This window comes from Mobula hypostoma, chromosome 8, assembly GCF_963921235.1.
Source record: "Mobula hypostoma chromosome 8, sMobHyp1.1, whole genome shotgun sequence".
NCBI classification, from domain to species: domain Eukaryota; kingdom Metazoa; phylum Chordata; class Chondrichthyes; order Myliobatiformes; family Myliobatidae; genus Mobula; species Mobula hypostoma.
In genome coordinates, this window is record NC_086104.1 from 65830733 (window position 1) to 65848075 (window position 17343).

At 41.3% G+C, this 17343-nt stretch overlaps 1 long non-coding RNA gene across 1 annotated transcript in view; it reads right to left on the reverse strand.

The window, feature by feature from the left end:
- LOC134350131 (uncharacterized) overlaps positions 1-17343 on the reverse strand; it is a 58704-nt gene that overhangs the window by 8885 nt on the left and 32476 nt on the right. The window contains exon 2 of the long non-coding RNA XR_010018827.1: positions 10567-10771. This is a non-coding gene — a long non-coding RNA (uncharacterized LOC134350131). The remainder of the gene's footprint in view (positions 1-10566; positions 10772-17343) is intronic.

Below are 17343 nucleotides of genomic sequence, written 5' to 3' on the forward strand. Positions count from 1 at the left end.
GGACCAGTCCTTCTCTGAAGGTTGAAATGATTAATGCGCAATTGACCAGCTGGTTGGTGCCTGGAGAGGTGGCATGGTCTGTAGCTTATGAACATTGATCATTATTCTGATACCACTGGCAACTCATGCATGATGTGACCCACCCCTATTTATCCCAGTCTGCCCCTCTAATTAGGCTGGGGCAGATCTTTGCAAACAACTTTGTAGATCATAATGGACAACAGCAGGAACTGAAAGAAGTAGATAGATAGATAGATACACATACTTTATTGATCCTGAGGGAAATTGGGTCCCGTTACAGTTGCACCAGACAAGAATAGAGTACAAACATAGCAATATAAAATAAATAATTAAATAATAATATGTAAATTATGCCAGATGGAAATAAGTCCAGGACCAGCCTATTGGCTCAGGGTGTCTGACCCTCCAAGGGAGGAGTTGTAAAGTTTGATAGCCACAGGCAGGAATGACTTCCTATGACGCTCAGTGTTGCATCTCGGAGGAATGAGTCTCTGGCTGAATGTACTCCTGTGCCCAACCAGTACATTATGTAGTGGATGGGAGACATTGTCCAAGATGGCATGCAACTTGGACAGCGTCCTCTTTTCAGACACCACCGTCAGAGAGTCCAGTTCCATCCCCACAACATCACTGGCCTTATCAATGAGTTACGAATGAGGTAGATATTCACTTCCTATGCCGGGGACCTCTTCTTTTTTGCCAAGCTGAGCTTCCTAAAGACGGTTGAGGTAGGCCAGACCCCAGTCTAGAACCTTCACTTCCCTGAAATCAAGCAGTTATTTCTCCAGGAGTACCTGGCTTTGGTTACTTTTCTAAAACAAAGAAAGAAATTTGACAGAGGTGTAGTAGTCACTTTGGATAATCCAGTAGCCAGGAAGCTGAGAGTTAATGTTGTCTTCAGCTTCAGAAGGAGTATAATGCAGACAGGAAAAGGTCGTCTAACAGACTGACACCGTTTTTTACTTATTACTGCCTTAGAAGCTACCATCTGGTGTCTTGAAAGACTCTCTGTGCACAGGGTCTTCACTGATGGACATTTCTGTGTCTCCTGTGCTGTCATCTCTGACCCTTTTGAGTTGTCTGTGGTACCTCTCCTGACGCTCCCGGCAATCAGTACTGTTATCACTGAGCCTCACAGTGAATGCGCAGAGTAACAGTTAACAAATGTTCTCCAATAGTGGAGATGGGGAATTTTCTGAAGCTGGCCTCCTTTGAAGTTAGCAGGTTCTCATGTTAACCAGCTGTGCTCCTAGTTTTCCTATGATTATTCCACGGTGATTTTGTCTGGAGCCTTGGGCTCCAGTGTATGTAGGAATGGACTACTATGTGTTTCGTGTGGTGATAGATGTCATTAGATACAAGTCTGGGGCTGGGAAAAGGTCAGGAGGGTAACTGCAGATTGTAACGGAAACTATCCATTCTCTGGGTCCAGTTCCACAACAGCACACTGTCACCCAGACAGAAGATAAATGATGACTTATTATGCACAGTTCCAGTAAAAAACTAACTTTGGATAATGTGGCATATCGTGACATACAGCATAATCCAATTTCCAGGCAAATGTAGACCAAATAGTGCAATTTTGAAGAGTTTGCAGGAACACAGTGCCCTGATTATTTTGGTGCAGAACACATGGATGAGGCAGTCTCTCCGAAGGACAATTAGGGCTTTTCTGCTGATCCTTGAAAATAGATAGGCATCTTGAAGGACACGCTGAAAGTAGTTCTTGTCTGGAACCCACCACCTGTAGTAGTGGTGGAAGTAATCCGGGCTTTCAAAAGGGAATTCGAAGAGCACTTGGGATCATAGGAGAAGAGTGGAGGGAATGTGACAATGGGGTTCCTCAATGAGGAAGTCGGCATAATCTCAACGGACCAAATAGCCCTCTGGGCCATACCGTTTGTGTGGTTTATAATTCTCAAAGTAATGGCTGCAAGTGTGAGGTTATTGTCAGTTGTATTGCCCCTGGGGGTAAAAGAATCAACTGCAGTGGGAACCTAGTACTACTCAGAAGCCCTGTTCAGAATCAGAATCAGGTTTATTATCAGCATAAGATGTGAAATTTGTTAACTTAGCAGCAGCAGTTCAATGCAATACATACCGAGCAGAGAGAAAAAATAATAAAAATAGTAAATAAAATAAAACATAATAATAAATAAACAATTAAATCAATTATGTATATTGAATAGATTTTAAAAACGTGCAAAAACAGAAATTCTGTATATTTAAAAATAAGTGAGGTAGTGTCCAAAGCTTCAATGTCCATTTAGGAATCAGATGGCAGAGGGGAAGAAGCTGTTCCTGAATCACTGAGTGTGTGCCTTCAGGCTTCTGTACCTCCTACCTGATGGTAACAGTGAGAAAAGGGCATGCCTTAGGTGCCAGAGGTCCTTAATAATGGACGCTGCCTTTCTCAGACACCGCTCCCTGAAGATGTCCTGGGTACTTTGTAAGCTAGTGCCCAAGATGGAGCTGACTAGAGTTAAAACCTTCTGCAGCTTCTTTCGATCCTGTGCAGTAGCCCCTCCATACCAGTGATGCAGCCTGTCAGAATGCTCTCCACGGTACAACTATAGAAGTTTTTGAGTGTATTTGTTGACATGCCAAATCTCTTCAAACTCCTAATAAGGTATAGCCACTGTCTTGCCTTCTTTATGACTACATCGATATGTTGGGACCAGGTTAGATTCTCAGAGATCTCGACACCCAGTAACTTGAAGCTGCTCACTCTCTCCATTTCTGATCCCTCTATGAGGATTGGTATGTGTTCCTTCATCTTACCCATCCTGAAGTCCACAATCAGCTCTATTGTCTTACTGACGGTGAGTGCCAGGTTGTTGCTGTGGCACCACTCCACTAGTTGACATATCTCACTCCTGTACACCCTCTCATCACCACCTGAGATTCTACCGACAATGGTTGTATCATCAGCAAATTTGCAGATGGTATTTGAGCTATGCCTAGCCACACAGTCATGTGTATATAGACAGTAGAGCAGTGGGCTAAGCACACATCCCTGAGGTGCACCAGTGTTGATTGTCAGTGAGGAAGATATGTTATCACCAATCCGCACAGACTGTGGTCTTCCAGTTAGGAAGTCGAGGATCCAATTGCAGAGGGAGGTACAGAGGCCCAGGGTCTGTAACTTCTCAGTCAGGATTGTGGGAATGATGCTATTAAATGCTGAGCTATAGTCGATGAACAGCATCCTGATGTAGGTGTTTGTGTTGTCTAGGTAGTCTAAAGCCATGTGGAGAGCCATTGAGATTGCGTCTGCCGTTGATAGGCAAATTGCAATGGGTCCAAGTTCTTGGTGAGGCAGGAGTTCAGTCTAGTCATGACCAACCTCTCAAAGCATTTCATCACTGTCGATGTGAGTGCTACCGGTCGATAATCATCAAGGCAGCCCACATTATTCTTCTTCGGCACTGGTATAATTGTTGCCTGTTTGAAGCAAGTGGAAGCTTCTGCCTGTAGCAGTGAGAGGTTGAAAATATCCTTGAATACTCCCGCTAGTTGGTTGGCACAGGTTTTCAGAGTCTTACCAGGTAATCCATCGGGACCTTCTGCCTTGTGAGGGTTCACTCTCTTTAAAGACAGTCTAACATCAGCCTCTGAGATGGAGATCACAGGGTTATCAGGTGCAGCAGGGATCTTCACACCTGTAGTTGTGTTCTCCCTTTCAAAGCGTGTATAGAAAGACATCGAGTTCATCTGATAGTGAAGCATTGCTGCCATTTATATTTTTGCTTTGTAGGAAATAATATCTTGCAGACCCCGCCAGAGTTGCCGAGCATCTGATATCACCTCCAACTTCTTTCAGAATTGTCTCTTCACCCTTGAAATAGTCCTCCGCAAATCATACCTGGTTTTCTGGTACAGGCCTGGGTTGCCAGACTTGAATGCCACAGATCTAGCCTTCAGCAGATGATATACCTGCTGGTTCATCCACAGCTTTTGGTTTGGGAATGTACAGTAAGTCTTTGTAGGCACACACTCATCCACACAGGTTTTAATGAAGTCGGTAATAACTGCAGCATACTCATCCAGATTCAAAGATGCATCCCTGAATACAGTCCAGTCCACCAATTCAAAGCAGTCCTGTAGGCGCCCCTGTGCTTCCCTTGTCCATACCTTCTTGGTCCTCACTGCTGGTGTTGCAGTCGTCAGTCTCTGCCTATACTCAGAGAGTAGAAGTACAGTTAGGTGATCAGACTTCCCGAAGTGAGGGCGTCGAATAGCACGGTAGGCATTCTTGATGGTGGTGTAACAATGGTCCAGTGTGTTGTTTCCTCTGGTATTGTAAGTGATCTGTTGATGGTAATTGCTTAGTGATTTTTTCAGACTGGCCTGGTTAAAATCTCCCAAAACGATGGTGAAGGCGTTAGGGTGCGCTGTTTTGTGCATGTTCATCCCATTGTTCAGATCATCTAAAGCCTGCTTGACATTGGCCTGAGGTGGAATGTAAACTGCTACCAAAATGACCCCAGAGAACTCCCGTGATAGGTAAAAAGGATGACACATTACTGCTAGATATTCCAGGTCTGGTGAGCAGAACTGGGACAGCACTGATATATTTGTGCACCAAGAAGAGTTGATCATGAGGCATACTCCTCCACCTCTGCTTTTGAGAGACTCTATAGATCTGTCCTGACGGTGTATAGTAAACCCATTGATCTGAATTGCTGCATCCGGTACGGAAGGGGTTAACCAGGATTCCGTGAAACAAAGGACACACGCAGTCCTAATGTCCCTCTGATTCAGCACCCTAGCTCTGAGACCATCGGTGTTATTCACCAGAGACTGCATGTTCGCCAGCAAGATCATCTGTATAGGGAGTTTGAAACCCCACAAAGTGAGGTTCCTCCCACAAAGGTACAAGTGGAGTGAGGAAAATGTAAGGATTGCCTGCTGAGCTCCTTGATGATTTGTTGAGTCAACAGTACTCTGAATAAGGCTATAAAACCTCAAAGTTACAATTGGTGCCTTCCTTGAAGCAGGCTGCAAATGAGTGAAAATTGGAAAAGAATACCATGCTGAAGAATAACAGAGCAAAACATTGAGATCCTGCTTTTTTTTTAGCTAGCTCTCTTATGCCCTTTTTCATCTCAAAATTGGTGGATAATCAGTAAAAAAAAATGAAACTTCATGTTAATCACCACCCCAAAGCTGTTGAGAAAGAATGGATCATTTCTAAGCTGATTTTAGGCTCTGCACACCAATTCTGTTCCGGCTGATTCGCTCACTATGAGCAAATGGAAGAGAATAACTGATATACAGATGCTAAAGGAATAAAAGAAGATGGGGATGGTGGAAGAAAATGGTGTTTGAAGACGATGAGCCCTGGTCAAATGTACATTCCTGCTCCTATTTCACAGAGCTATACAGAGATACAGAACAGAAACAAACCAACCATTCCGTAGTGCAGTGGCAACCTATCTATCGTGATTCTGCATTAATTCCATCTGCTTCTGTTCTCTCCACATTCTCATCAAATCCTCCCAGATTCTACCACTCACCCACACAACTCACAGTGGCCAATTAACCTACAACCTGCATGGCTTCGGGATGTGGGGGGATATCGGAGCACACTTGAAAAACCTATGCAGCGAGGGAGAATATGCACACTGCACACAGATATAACTCAAGGTCAAGACTGAGCCCAGGGCTCTGATGCTGTGAGGCAGCAGTTTTAGTAGCCGCTCCTCTTTAGAACCCTACATTTTTATGTGCACACCAGAAACGTTCCGCAATAGTGGATAGGAAATGAGTCTTAAGTTCATGCAGAGTGATTTTCGTATCTTTTCAAATCCATTATCTTATAAGGTTCCTTGAAATAGCATTTTAAGACCCATATATTAATTTCTCGATATTATCTTGCACCTACTCCATCCCACCGGTTGTTTGCTGAACTGGAAAGCAAAGCTCAGGTCAGCTCCCTGGGTAGTTTCATTTTGAACAGCCAAGCACGAGAAGATATTTGCAGGAAACATTCACATACTAGTTTGAGAACCTAGTCGATGTCTTTCCTATTTATTAATAGCACTTCCCTTTAATATAATGTAGCAAAATGCTCCAAAGCACTTCAAAGGAGTCCCATGAAACAAAGATTGATTCTGGGCCATAGAGGTCCAGAGGGCAGGTGAATAAGTGTTTTGTTAAAGGGTGAGGTTTTACAAAATGCCCTCAAGATGGAACAAGTGATATAAAGGTGGATATGTGTAGGAATGGAATTCTGGGGTGAGAGACTTTGGTAGCTGTCTTCTAAGTAAATGCATGCTCATACCTGATTGCCAAAAGATCATGTAAATGCAATTGAATTGTCTGGGGTAGTTTGATTAGTCGTGCCAATCAAATCAATACCCAAATACTTTCAGTGATAACAATCTTTAATCTTTTCTCTGAAAAATTTTCCACCTCATGCACTGTGGCAGGTTCTAGTTTAAATGAAATTTCATGAAGCTTTTTCAGTACAGAGCTAGAAACCTGCTGAACTCTTTGTGTAAAAATGTGAAAAACAAGCGTTGCAGCAACTACCATAAACCAGACTCTTTTAAGTGCAATGTAATTCAGGTTTTGTCTAGTTTTAATTGGCATGAATTACATTTGGTGGAAGATGAAGTTCTCTAACCACTAATAATGAAAGACACTGAATGAAATGTAAAATGATCTATGGTACTGAAATTTCATCACAATACACATTCTACTGACTGAACAGAAGTTGAACATTATCAAGAATAATGAGAAACCAGCGTCAAGAGTTCAAACTATTGACCTTCCGCTAGAACTGGAAATGTGACCAAACAAGTGAGGAGTTGGGTCGAGAGGTCAAAGACGAAAGGAATGTCTGTGATAGGGTACAGTCCAATCCCAGCTCTCCTCACTACCACAATTATTCTCTCTGTACTTTCCAATCCTCTCTTCTCTGCAACATAAAACATGCTTTTATTTCCTTTGCTTTCCAGTTATTGTGAAGGACCATTGACAAGGAACATTAAGCCAATTGCTATCACTCCACAGATACTGCCTGACCTATGCAGCATTTGAGTAATTTTCTGCTTTTGACCTTGGAATAGTTTCAGTATTCTTCAACGAATTAGTATGACAGGGGCGTTTACACCCCTTGGCAGACAGGAGAAATGAAAGGTCTCGACCCAAGGTATTTTTATCTATTTATTTAGAGATAGAGCAAGGAACAGGCTTTCTGGCTCAACGAGCCACACTGCCTGGCAACCCACCTATTTAACAGTAGCTTCATCACAGGACAATTTACAATACTGTACCTATTAACTGGTACTGTATGAACAAGCCACACAATAGCTTAATCACAGGACAATTTACAATACCTATTAACTGGTACTGTATGTCTTTGGACTGTGGGAGGAAACCCACACAATCACAGGGAGAAGATACAAGGTCGTTATAGACAATAGACAATAGGTGCAGGAGTAGGCCATTCGGCCCTTCGAGCCAGCACCGCCATTCACTGTGATCATGGCTGATCATCCACAATCAGCATCCAGTTCCTGCCTAATCCCCATAACCTTTGATTATAGAATTGAATTCCGAACTCCAACCCCCGAACTGTAAGAGCATTGCGCATATGTAGTATTGCTACACTGGCGCCCTAATTTGGTTACCTGTTTCCAGTCACAGATAGTACCTGACCTATAGAATTCACCAGCATTTTGTTTAAGACAGAGGAGCTCTTCTAACACTTCATCTAACAGTGCTGCTTCCCCTTGGTTTTGCGTGATAATATTGGTCAAATATTTGCACTTACTGTTAGCCCACCAAAATAGGTCTTTATCCCTACAGCAAGTTATAGGAGCAAAGGAATCAAGACTATCGATCTTTATGTAAAGTGACAATCCAAATGGTGGAAAATACCGTCATTTGTACTGAGTCCTAGACCCTACATGATACCATGGGCCAGAAATGTCTTCTGGTGCCAGTATTGATTGATTGGTATGTCCTAAACCCATCATCACAGCTGGAATGTGAATGATGTAATTATGCAATGACTCAGGCACACACTGAAAGAAAACAGTGGTGGCCCTCTCATGTCTTACTTTCTCCTCCCCCACCCTTGAGATCTATCCATTCCCTCCCCTCAGTTCCCAACCTCCTTCCCTTTATTCTATGTTCCACTGTCCTCTCCTATCAGATTCCTCCTTCTTCAGCCCTTTACCTCTTCCACCTATCACCTTCAAGCTTCTCACATCATTCCCCTTCCCCACCCAACCACCGCTTCACCAGGTGTCACCTGCCAGCTTATCCTCCTCCCTCTGCCCACACACCGCTTCTTATTCGAACTTCATCCCTTTTCCTCCCCAATCCCAATTAAGGGTCTTGGCCTGAAAAGTCGATTATTCATCCCCCTCCATAGCTGCAGCCTAACCTGCTGAGTTCCTCCAGCATTTTGTGTGTGTTGCTAAAACAAGCACCACTTCTCAGAAACACTCAAAACCAAGCATAAAATCAATGAAACAGTGAAGAATTTTTAAAGAATTACTCTGAAATGTTGATAATCAAAAAAATTAAAATTTAAAAGGAATTCTAAACACCTTTAAACAATTAAAGGCATTCAAGAAAACCAAATTAATTTTTGAAACATGAAAGTTCAGTTTGTATTTTTCAGCAAGTTCCATACTAAATACAATAATATATGCTTGATAGAAAATTGTGTATGAATGGATTTTACATTCAAGAACACAAACTTGGCTTATATGTAACAGTTTTAACATAAAAAGATGGCTCAAGGTCGTTCATATTAGTTTTATTAAAGAAAATCTGACACTGAACTATAAAAGAGATCGGATGATTGTATCAATGATACCGATTTCCACCATTCCCTTTTACTAGAGCTACTTGAGCTTCCCAGAGATATTCAACTTTCCCAAAAGGTTATTGCTTTACCATACATAACCAACAGCATCTCTACACTTCTGCTTACCTTCTACTCATCCTAATCCCTCCTACCTATACCATGTGCGTATCCCTCCATCTTCCTTACATCCCTGTGCCTATCCAAACATCTGCTAAAAGCTTCCACAACTCCATCAATCTTGGTGTCATAAGATATAGGAGCAGAATTAGGCTACTTGGGCATTTGAGTTTGCTCCACCATTTCATCATGGCTAATCTATTTTTCCTCTCAGCCCCAATCTCCTGCCTTCTCCCCATATTCTTTCACTACTCTCTGGCTAAAGAAATTTCTCCTCACCTCTTATCTAAAAGGACGGCCTTCTATTCTGTAGCTGTGTCCTTTGGTCTTAGGCACTCCCACAATAGGGAACATGCTCTCCACATCCACTCTGTCACTTTATCCACTCCAGCACCATTCGATAGGTTTCAATTAGGTCACCCCTCATTCTTCTGAATTCCAGTGAATACAGCTCTGGAACCATCAAACGGTCTTCATATGACAAACCATTCAATCCTGGAATCATTTTCGTGAACCTCCTTTGAACCCTCTCCAGTTGCAACACATCCTTTCTCAGATAAGGGGCCTAAAACTGCTCACAATACTCCAAGTGAGGCCTCACCAGTGCTTTATGAAACCTCAGCATTACATCCTTGCTTTTATATTCTAGTCCTCTTGAAACAAATTTAATATCGCATTTGCCTTCTTCACCACAGACTCAACCCGCACAAGGACTCCCAAAGCCCTTTGCGACTCAAATTTTTGTATTTTCTCTCTGTTTATTTCATTTCTTCTTCCAAAGTGCATGACCATACACTTCCTGAGACTGTATTCCATCTGCCACTTCTTTGCCCATTTTTCTGATTTGTCTAAGTCCTTCTGTAGCCTCTCTATTTCCTCAAAACCACTGCCCCTCCATCTATCTTTGTATTAACTGTAAACTTTGCAACATAGCCATTAATTCCAATATCCAAATCACTGACATATAATGTAAAAAGAATCGGTCCCAACACAGATCCCTGTGGAACACTACTAGTTACTGGCAGCTGACCAGAAAATAATCCCTTTTTTCCCCACTCTTTGCCTCCTGCCAATCAGCCACTGCTTTATCCATGCTAGTAGCTTTCCTGTAATACCATGAGCTCGTAGCTTGTTAAGCAGCATCATGTGTGGCACCTTGTCAAAGGCCTTCAGAAAATAATCATCTGCAAATTTACTAACCCACCCATAAACATTTTCATCCAGAGGTCCCAGCACAGATCCCTGTGGAACACTACTAATTACTGACCTCCAGCTCGAATAAGCCCCTTCAACCACAACCCTCTGTCTAAGTGCAAGCCAGTTCGGAATCAAAACAGCCAGTTATCCATGGATCCCATGCATCTTAATCTTCTGGATTAACCTCCCATGAGAGACTTTGTCAAAAGTCTTACTAAAGTCCATGTAGACAACATCTTTTGCCCTACCCTAAGATATATCTCTGGTCACCTCTGTGGTGTGCTGTAGAGTGTTGGGCTTCTGCATTTCCCCAGCACCTGTGTTTACTAATTGTTGTCTTAACTGGAGTCATTAAGCCCTCGTGCTTTCTGGTTAATCTTGTCAAGTTACTTGTGACTCACATGGGTTTTCCGCTTTCTAGAATGATTTAGTTTGGACTCCTGATTAGCTCAGGTCATGGAGTCCTTCTGCTGAGGATGACTTGCTTGGTCATGCCACCGATGCTCTGCTGGGATTCCTACGTATAACCTTTTGCTTCCATCTCAACATGGGAGTCTGCTGTTGCTCGCACCTGGCTTCAGTCGTTACCAGTGCTCACCGTGATAGCTGCCAGATAAAAAATGAGAAACAGGGTTATATTTTTGGTCCATGACCTCTTATCTCTGACTTGTTCCCATGAACTTCTCGACATTCCCTACTTATTACACCACTGGAGGACTGTTTTCAATATGAACTAAATACTCACAGCCATTTGATGCATTTGATGCATTTGTCATAGAATTTTGCGGTGGTGAAACCTCGCATGAAAAAGATCAGTGGTCTATTTTACACAACCTTTTCCAGCCATTACATTTATCAGGCAACTTGTGTTATCGTCAGATCATTTAAACAAAAGTAACATCTGTTGCCCCTTAACTTGACAGATTCTCTGACTTCAGCATTGTTGTTTGAGTTACGACTTTTTCAGTAATTCCACTTGCTTGACTATTTTAATTGTTCAAAAGTGTTTTGTAAATCTTTTAAGATTTTACATTTTTATTATTAAATCTTGCAACAAAACATTTGAAATAACCCTAACAAACAATTTTTCACAAGTGGTCAAGAGATAAAATGCCATATTTCCAATTTGTAGTTGTAGAAACTTTTACCACCCCTCCTCTACCTCAAATGGAAGTGCCTTCCATTGACTAGAAATAGGTTTTTATCTGGAATATTGAAGGATCTGCAGATGTCTCTGCTGATTTTTCCATGAGGAATTTACCACATATCATAAATGAAATTGGATCCACAGGATTGGCAGTCTCAGGAGTAACGCAGACACTCCTGAATAAATGCCACATATGGAAAATAGTATAAGGTTCAGGGGTTAACTAAAGTCTGTTGGATATTCAGATAGGTAACAAATACTCAAAGCTTATTGCAATCCAGGAAGGGATTGATTCAGCATCCATCTGTTAAAAAATTGTTTCGATGCTTGATACCAAAATTAAACCTGCAATTGAGATCCCACTAACAATCCAATGGGCAATCTAAAAAGGGATTAGAAAACAGCATGCTGCACTAAGTTCTTTCTAGGAATTTTTTTTTAAATCCTGACTTGGGTGAGTAATCCGTGATCATGATGTCATTGTCTATTATATTAATTGATGGGTCAGGTATTATTATACAATAATACAAAGGATACAGTCCTCATGTTAGCTGTTGTGTCTTTCTTGCAAAGGTGCCAAGATTCATTATTATGGTGTTCATCTCAAGAGTATTCCAAATCATTGACAGCTCCAATTTGTTTGAAATATAATTCAACATGATCTCACCATTTCCTTTCTGTTCTACACTGTTACGTTTCAAGTATTGTGTTGAAATGGATGTCAGTGTTTAGCAACAGTTCACAGAGATGCAAGGAATTTGTTATGTAAGTCAGGTAGTAGCTCCATAAATAATAAAACTTGGCTGATAAATATGAAAGATTAACAATGAATATCATAAATGCAGGTAGGCACTTAACCATTCCTTTATGAACATTGTTCGTCCGAAGGTAACAATGCCATAGATTAATAAGGAAAGCTTTTACTTCATGTTTTCAATTGTATTTACCATACCTGACATCAAGGTTATGAATCTACTGACTCATTGAAACGTGGAGAGGTAGCCATTCTGCTCACACAGATAGACCAAAGAACTTCCCACAGGATTTCCCATTGGATTGTAATGTTCAAAACTAATTTTATTTGAGGACCTCATCTTGAAGATCAGAAATTGGTCTCACAGAACATTGAGAGCACATTGGCAAAAGGATGAAGAGCATCCGGGATGTCTGCAATGATTAGATCTCTCATATCTCTCATATGAAGATGATGTTGGCAGCAATACAACTAAAACAAGAAGAAAAACAGCTCTTATAAGTATTTGATGTAAGATGTACACTCCATGGTATTGCTGAAGCCAGGAAGAAAGAGAGCTCAGGGCCATGCACGAAATAGGTACAGGGTGTACTTAGCACAATAAACATGCAAATGGAGTTGAAACTCCTTCTGCAGATTCCTTTATCAAGGCAGCTGAGCCCTAAGCCCTGCTGATGCTGGATAAGTGGAGCCAGGAAAACCACCTTTGCTCTCACCCTGAACAGCAATCTTCCATAAGACACCATCAAAAATATTTACTTAAGTGTGATGTAGAGAACTGTTCCTACATGAAGAGCAGATGAGTTGTGCAACCATTAGCCAGAGCCCCCTAATCAGCACATTACAATATTATCACCTAAATTGGCCTAAACAATCTACTACTGTTGTCCTGAAGAGGGGTCTCAGCCCGAAACGCAGACTATCTATTCATTTGCCGCATCGGATACTGCCTGACCTGCTCTGTGTGTGTGTGTGTGTTGCTTTGGATTTCCAGCATTTGCAGACTTTCTTGTGTTTATGATTTACTACTGTTTTTGTTGGGACAAAAAGGTTGAAGAGATTGCTGTACTTATTAAAATTATATTCCTTTTCATGGTTAAAAAGGAACATTTCATGCCCATCCCTAAATGCATTGGGTTCATTGCAGTAATTCAAGTAATGTTAAAAGATGGTAGATCTCTTTCTTTGAAGGATTTTACATGATTTTGAAACTTTTGATATATTAACAGATGTATTGACCTAATTTTACAACTTGTTATAGTAGAATATGCAGTTGCAACATTTTGAGAGCTGATGTTAAAGGTGGGAGAATCACTGCGTTAATCCCAGCAGTTTGACCTGCTTGGATGGCACCCTGTCTGTGACAATGTGTCGGTAACAATGACTTGAACATAAATAAACTAAAAGTGAATTATAGCTGTGGTCATACAGGTTAAAGATCCTTAAAAAAAAGTTCACTGCAGTAGCCTTCACATAATGAAAAATAAATGGATGCAGAAGGGCTAAGGATCTATTTTGCAGTTATAAGCATGTTAAATTACTTTTTATTTGCAGTTAAATCCAGCAGTAGTCTTGTAGATCCAAAGGTAGAGTGATAGAGATACTGTGTGCGCAGCAAGGAAGCAGGCCATTCAACCTAACATAGTCAGTAGGTACCCATCAATATTAACCCTCTCTTACGCCACTTGTACTGTATCCTTCAATATCTAGGTATTCCAAGTGCTCATTTAGACACCTCTTAAATGTTGACAGCAAATATGCTTCCACCACTCTCTCCAGCAATGCAATCTTTGTACTCACCAATCTCTGGATGAAAAGGACCTCAAGTACCTAAATCTATGTCCTTTCATTTTATTCACTTCTGATAAGGGGAAAAGTTTCTTGCACTCTACCCTATCTTAACACCTCATAATTCTTTTAAATAACATTTTTTTATTTATTACTAACAAACCAACAAAAAAAAACTGCACATCCACAAAAACCACAACCATAGCAAAATCAAATTAAATATTGAGCAGCAAACACCTCATAATTTTACCAACCTAAATTATGTCTCCTCTTAACATCCTCCACCCTAAGGAAAACTGACCTAGCCTCTCAAGCTTCTCTTCATAACTAAAATGCTCCAACCCAGGCAACGTAGTACTCTATCTAAGTCACACTCTTGGTTACAAACACAAGAAAATCTGCTGATGCTGGAAATCCAAAACAACACACACAAAATGCTGGAGAAACTCAGCAAGTCAGACAGCATCTATGGAAAAGAGTAAACAGTCGACGTTTCAGGCTGAGACCTTTCATCAGGACTGGAATGGAAGATAAGAATTCAGCGTAAGAAGTTGGGGTTCGGAAAGAAGTACAAGGTGGTAGGTGATAGGTGAAACTGGCAGAGAGGGAGGGGGTGAAGTAAAGAGCTGGGAAGTTGATTGGTGAAATAAATAAAGGGCTGAAGAAGGGGGGAATCTAATAGGCAAGGACAGAATGCCATGGAAGAAAGGGAAGGGGGAGGAGCACCAGAAGGAGGTGATGGGCTGGTAAGGAGATAAGGTGAGAGGGAAGCAGGAATGGGGAATGGTGAAGGAGAGGACAAGGGGACCATTGCCGGAAGTACGAGAAATCAATGTTCATGCCATCAGGTTGGATGCTGCCCATTTGGAATATAAGGTGGTGCTCCTTTAAACCTTAGTGAGCCCTCAATGCAGCAGTAGATGAGGCCATGGACTGACATGTCGGAATAGGAATGGGAAGTAGAATTGAAATGGGTTGCCACCAGGAGATTCTGCTTTTTCTGGCAAGTGGAGTGTAGGTGCTTGGCGAACTGGTCTCTCAAACTACATTGAGTCTCACTGATATACAGCAGGCAATACCAGGAGCACCAGATACAGTAGGTGACCCCAACAGTCTCGCAGGTGATGTATCGCCTCACCTGGAAGGACTCTTTGAGACCCTGAATGTTAGTGAGGCAGGAGGTGTAGGGGCAGGCAAGGCTTTTGTTCTGCTTGCAAGGATAAGTAGTGAGGGAGGAGGTATAAATTAACTTGAACAGGCTAAACACAACACTGCTCAGCTTCTGGTAGACTTAAGTAATGCTCCAATTTGCTCAGAATGTATAAATAAAGAAATGACTGGTTAAGGACTTCAGACACTGACACAAAGTCAGCCTTTATGTAAGCACTGGCCTTCAACTCAGTTTCACCCACGTTGAAAGATCTTTTGGTCTGGAGTAATAGATTACAAATGGTCTGAAAATAATACAGTATTGATTCTTTTTAAAATCTAAGAAGATGATGTTTGATTTAGATGTGGATCTGCTGGGCCTGATTCACAGAAAGCTCAGGACAAGGGGAAGAGATCGGAACCTCAGACTCAGCTAGTCAGTTATTTTATTACCTTCCTGTAACAATCTTCATCTTTGTGAAATTGTCCTTTTAAACAAATCATAAACTTTATCTAGTGCCAGTCTGTCTCAAAGGCACTGGAAGTTAAACCGAGTGGCGTGGTGTGTGAGGTTTCAAATTTTGTTGTAGATTTACATATTTAAATATTTTGTTCCCTTTCTATCTCTTTCATTTTCCCTGTTTCGATCCTGCCTCTCCTTCTCTGAGCCTGACTTTGCATTGAGTTCACACACTCCAATCCACACTTCCTTCTCCGTTCAACCGATCGGTTAAGGATTGCTGGCTCTGTTCACTCAGATACTTGATGCTCATCGCACTGATACCAGCTCACACTCTCAATAGCTTGTTGTGCAGACAATTTACAAAAAAAGATTCAAGAAGTCTCACTAACAGCAGACTCTATTGAATAATGCAGCAAAATATGGTCTATTCTTTGACATTAGCTGGTACTTCAAATTAAACTGAAGGAGGTACTGCATTGGTGTTCTGTATATGTTAGGGATATTAAAAGCTACACCTAATTATCAAACTGTTCTGAATTAATTGCAAATCATGTGCATGGAACATCTCCTGAACTGGATTTTCTCCCCTCAGTTAATGATGCAACCATCATAAAATTTGAAACAGGAATCCTATTTAATAAAAGCTCCTCTTTTATCAAAATGAGACATTATTTTCTTGAGGTGATGTTCCTGTGGTTAAGTGGCCAATAATGAAATGTTCATGGTGAGTGGGAAAACAACATAGTTTTATCCCGGTTTTATCTATGCTAAATTAATTGATTTGCCCATTGCCCGATAACTGGCCACAGTCAATTATTTTTCAATTAATTCACAGCCATGGCTATCTTAAACTCACCTGGTCTCACTCTGCTTCCTGTGAGGATTCCATTCCATTCTCTCACTTTCTCCATTCCTACTCTACTTGCTCTGATGATGAGATTTTCCACATCAGTGCCCTAAGACTTCTTCATCCTCAACCATAGATTTCTATCTACCAGAGTTAACAGGGTCAGAGCCAAAGCTGCACTATTAGCTACATCTCTACTTTTACTCCCTTCCCTGCCAGACTGAATAAGAAATGGTTCCTTCCCTCCTCAACTTCCACACCACCAGCCTCCACATTCAACAGTCATTTATAGAGCCACTTTCAACAAAATTTTGCCAAAATCTGGATCTCCTGTTCTCAATCTCTTCATCACTCTTTGGTTATTCTTCCACCTCTACCAACCATTTGACTTCTCACAGTACTTTCCCCAACAAACGTGGGGAAATGCAGTGCCTGCACTTTACCTCGTCTCTTCCTGCTATCCAAGAATCCTTGTGGTCCTTCCAGGCAAAACAGCAATTCTCTTGCACTTGTTCCTATTTAGCGTCCTGCGCTTGATGCTTCCCATGTGGTCTATTCTATATTGGATAACCACTTTGCAAGGCAGTCCCATTCAGTCCATTAAGAGCTGATGTGATTCTTTTAATGTAAATTCACTCTAGTCAAAGAATGATGACAAACATTTAAATGATCCCCCACAGTGAGAAGCATAGGGTGAAAACTGTTCAAATGTGAGTGTTTTAATTAAATGTCTCCACATTGAACAGTACCATGTCTATAAATGATAACAAAAAATAGGATGATGATAACCAGGATGGTTTCAAAAGTTGATATTACATGTCTTTCATGAAATGTTGTTTTACTTCTCCTCTGTAGCTCTGGTTTTCTGAAATCAACTCGGATTTCCCAGATTTAAATTTTTGAACTTGTATCACTGTGCAAGTATGAAAAGTTTCATACAGTGTTGTCACAACATTAAGACCATATGGCCATATGACATAGGAGCAAAATTAGGCCACTCCATTATGGCTGTTTATTATCCCTCTCAACC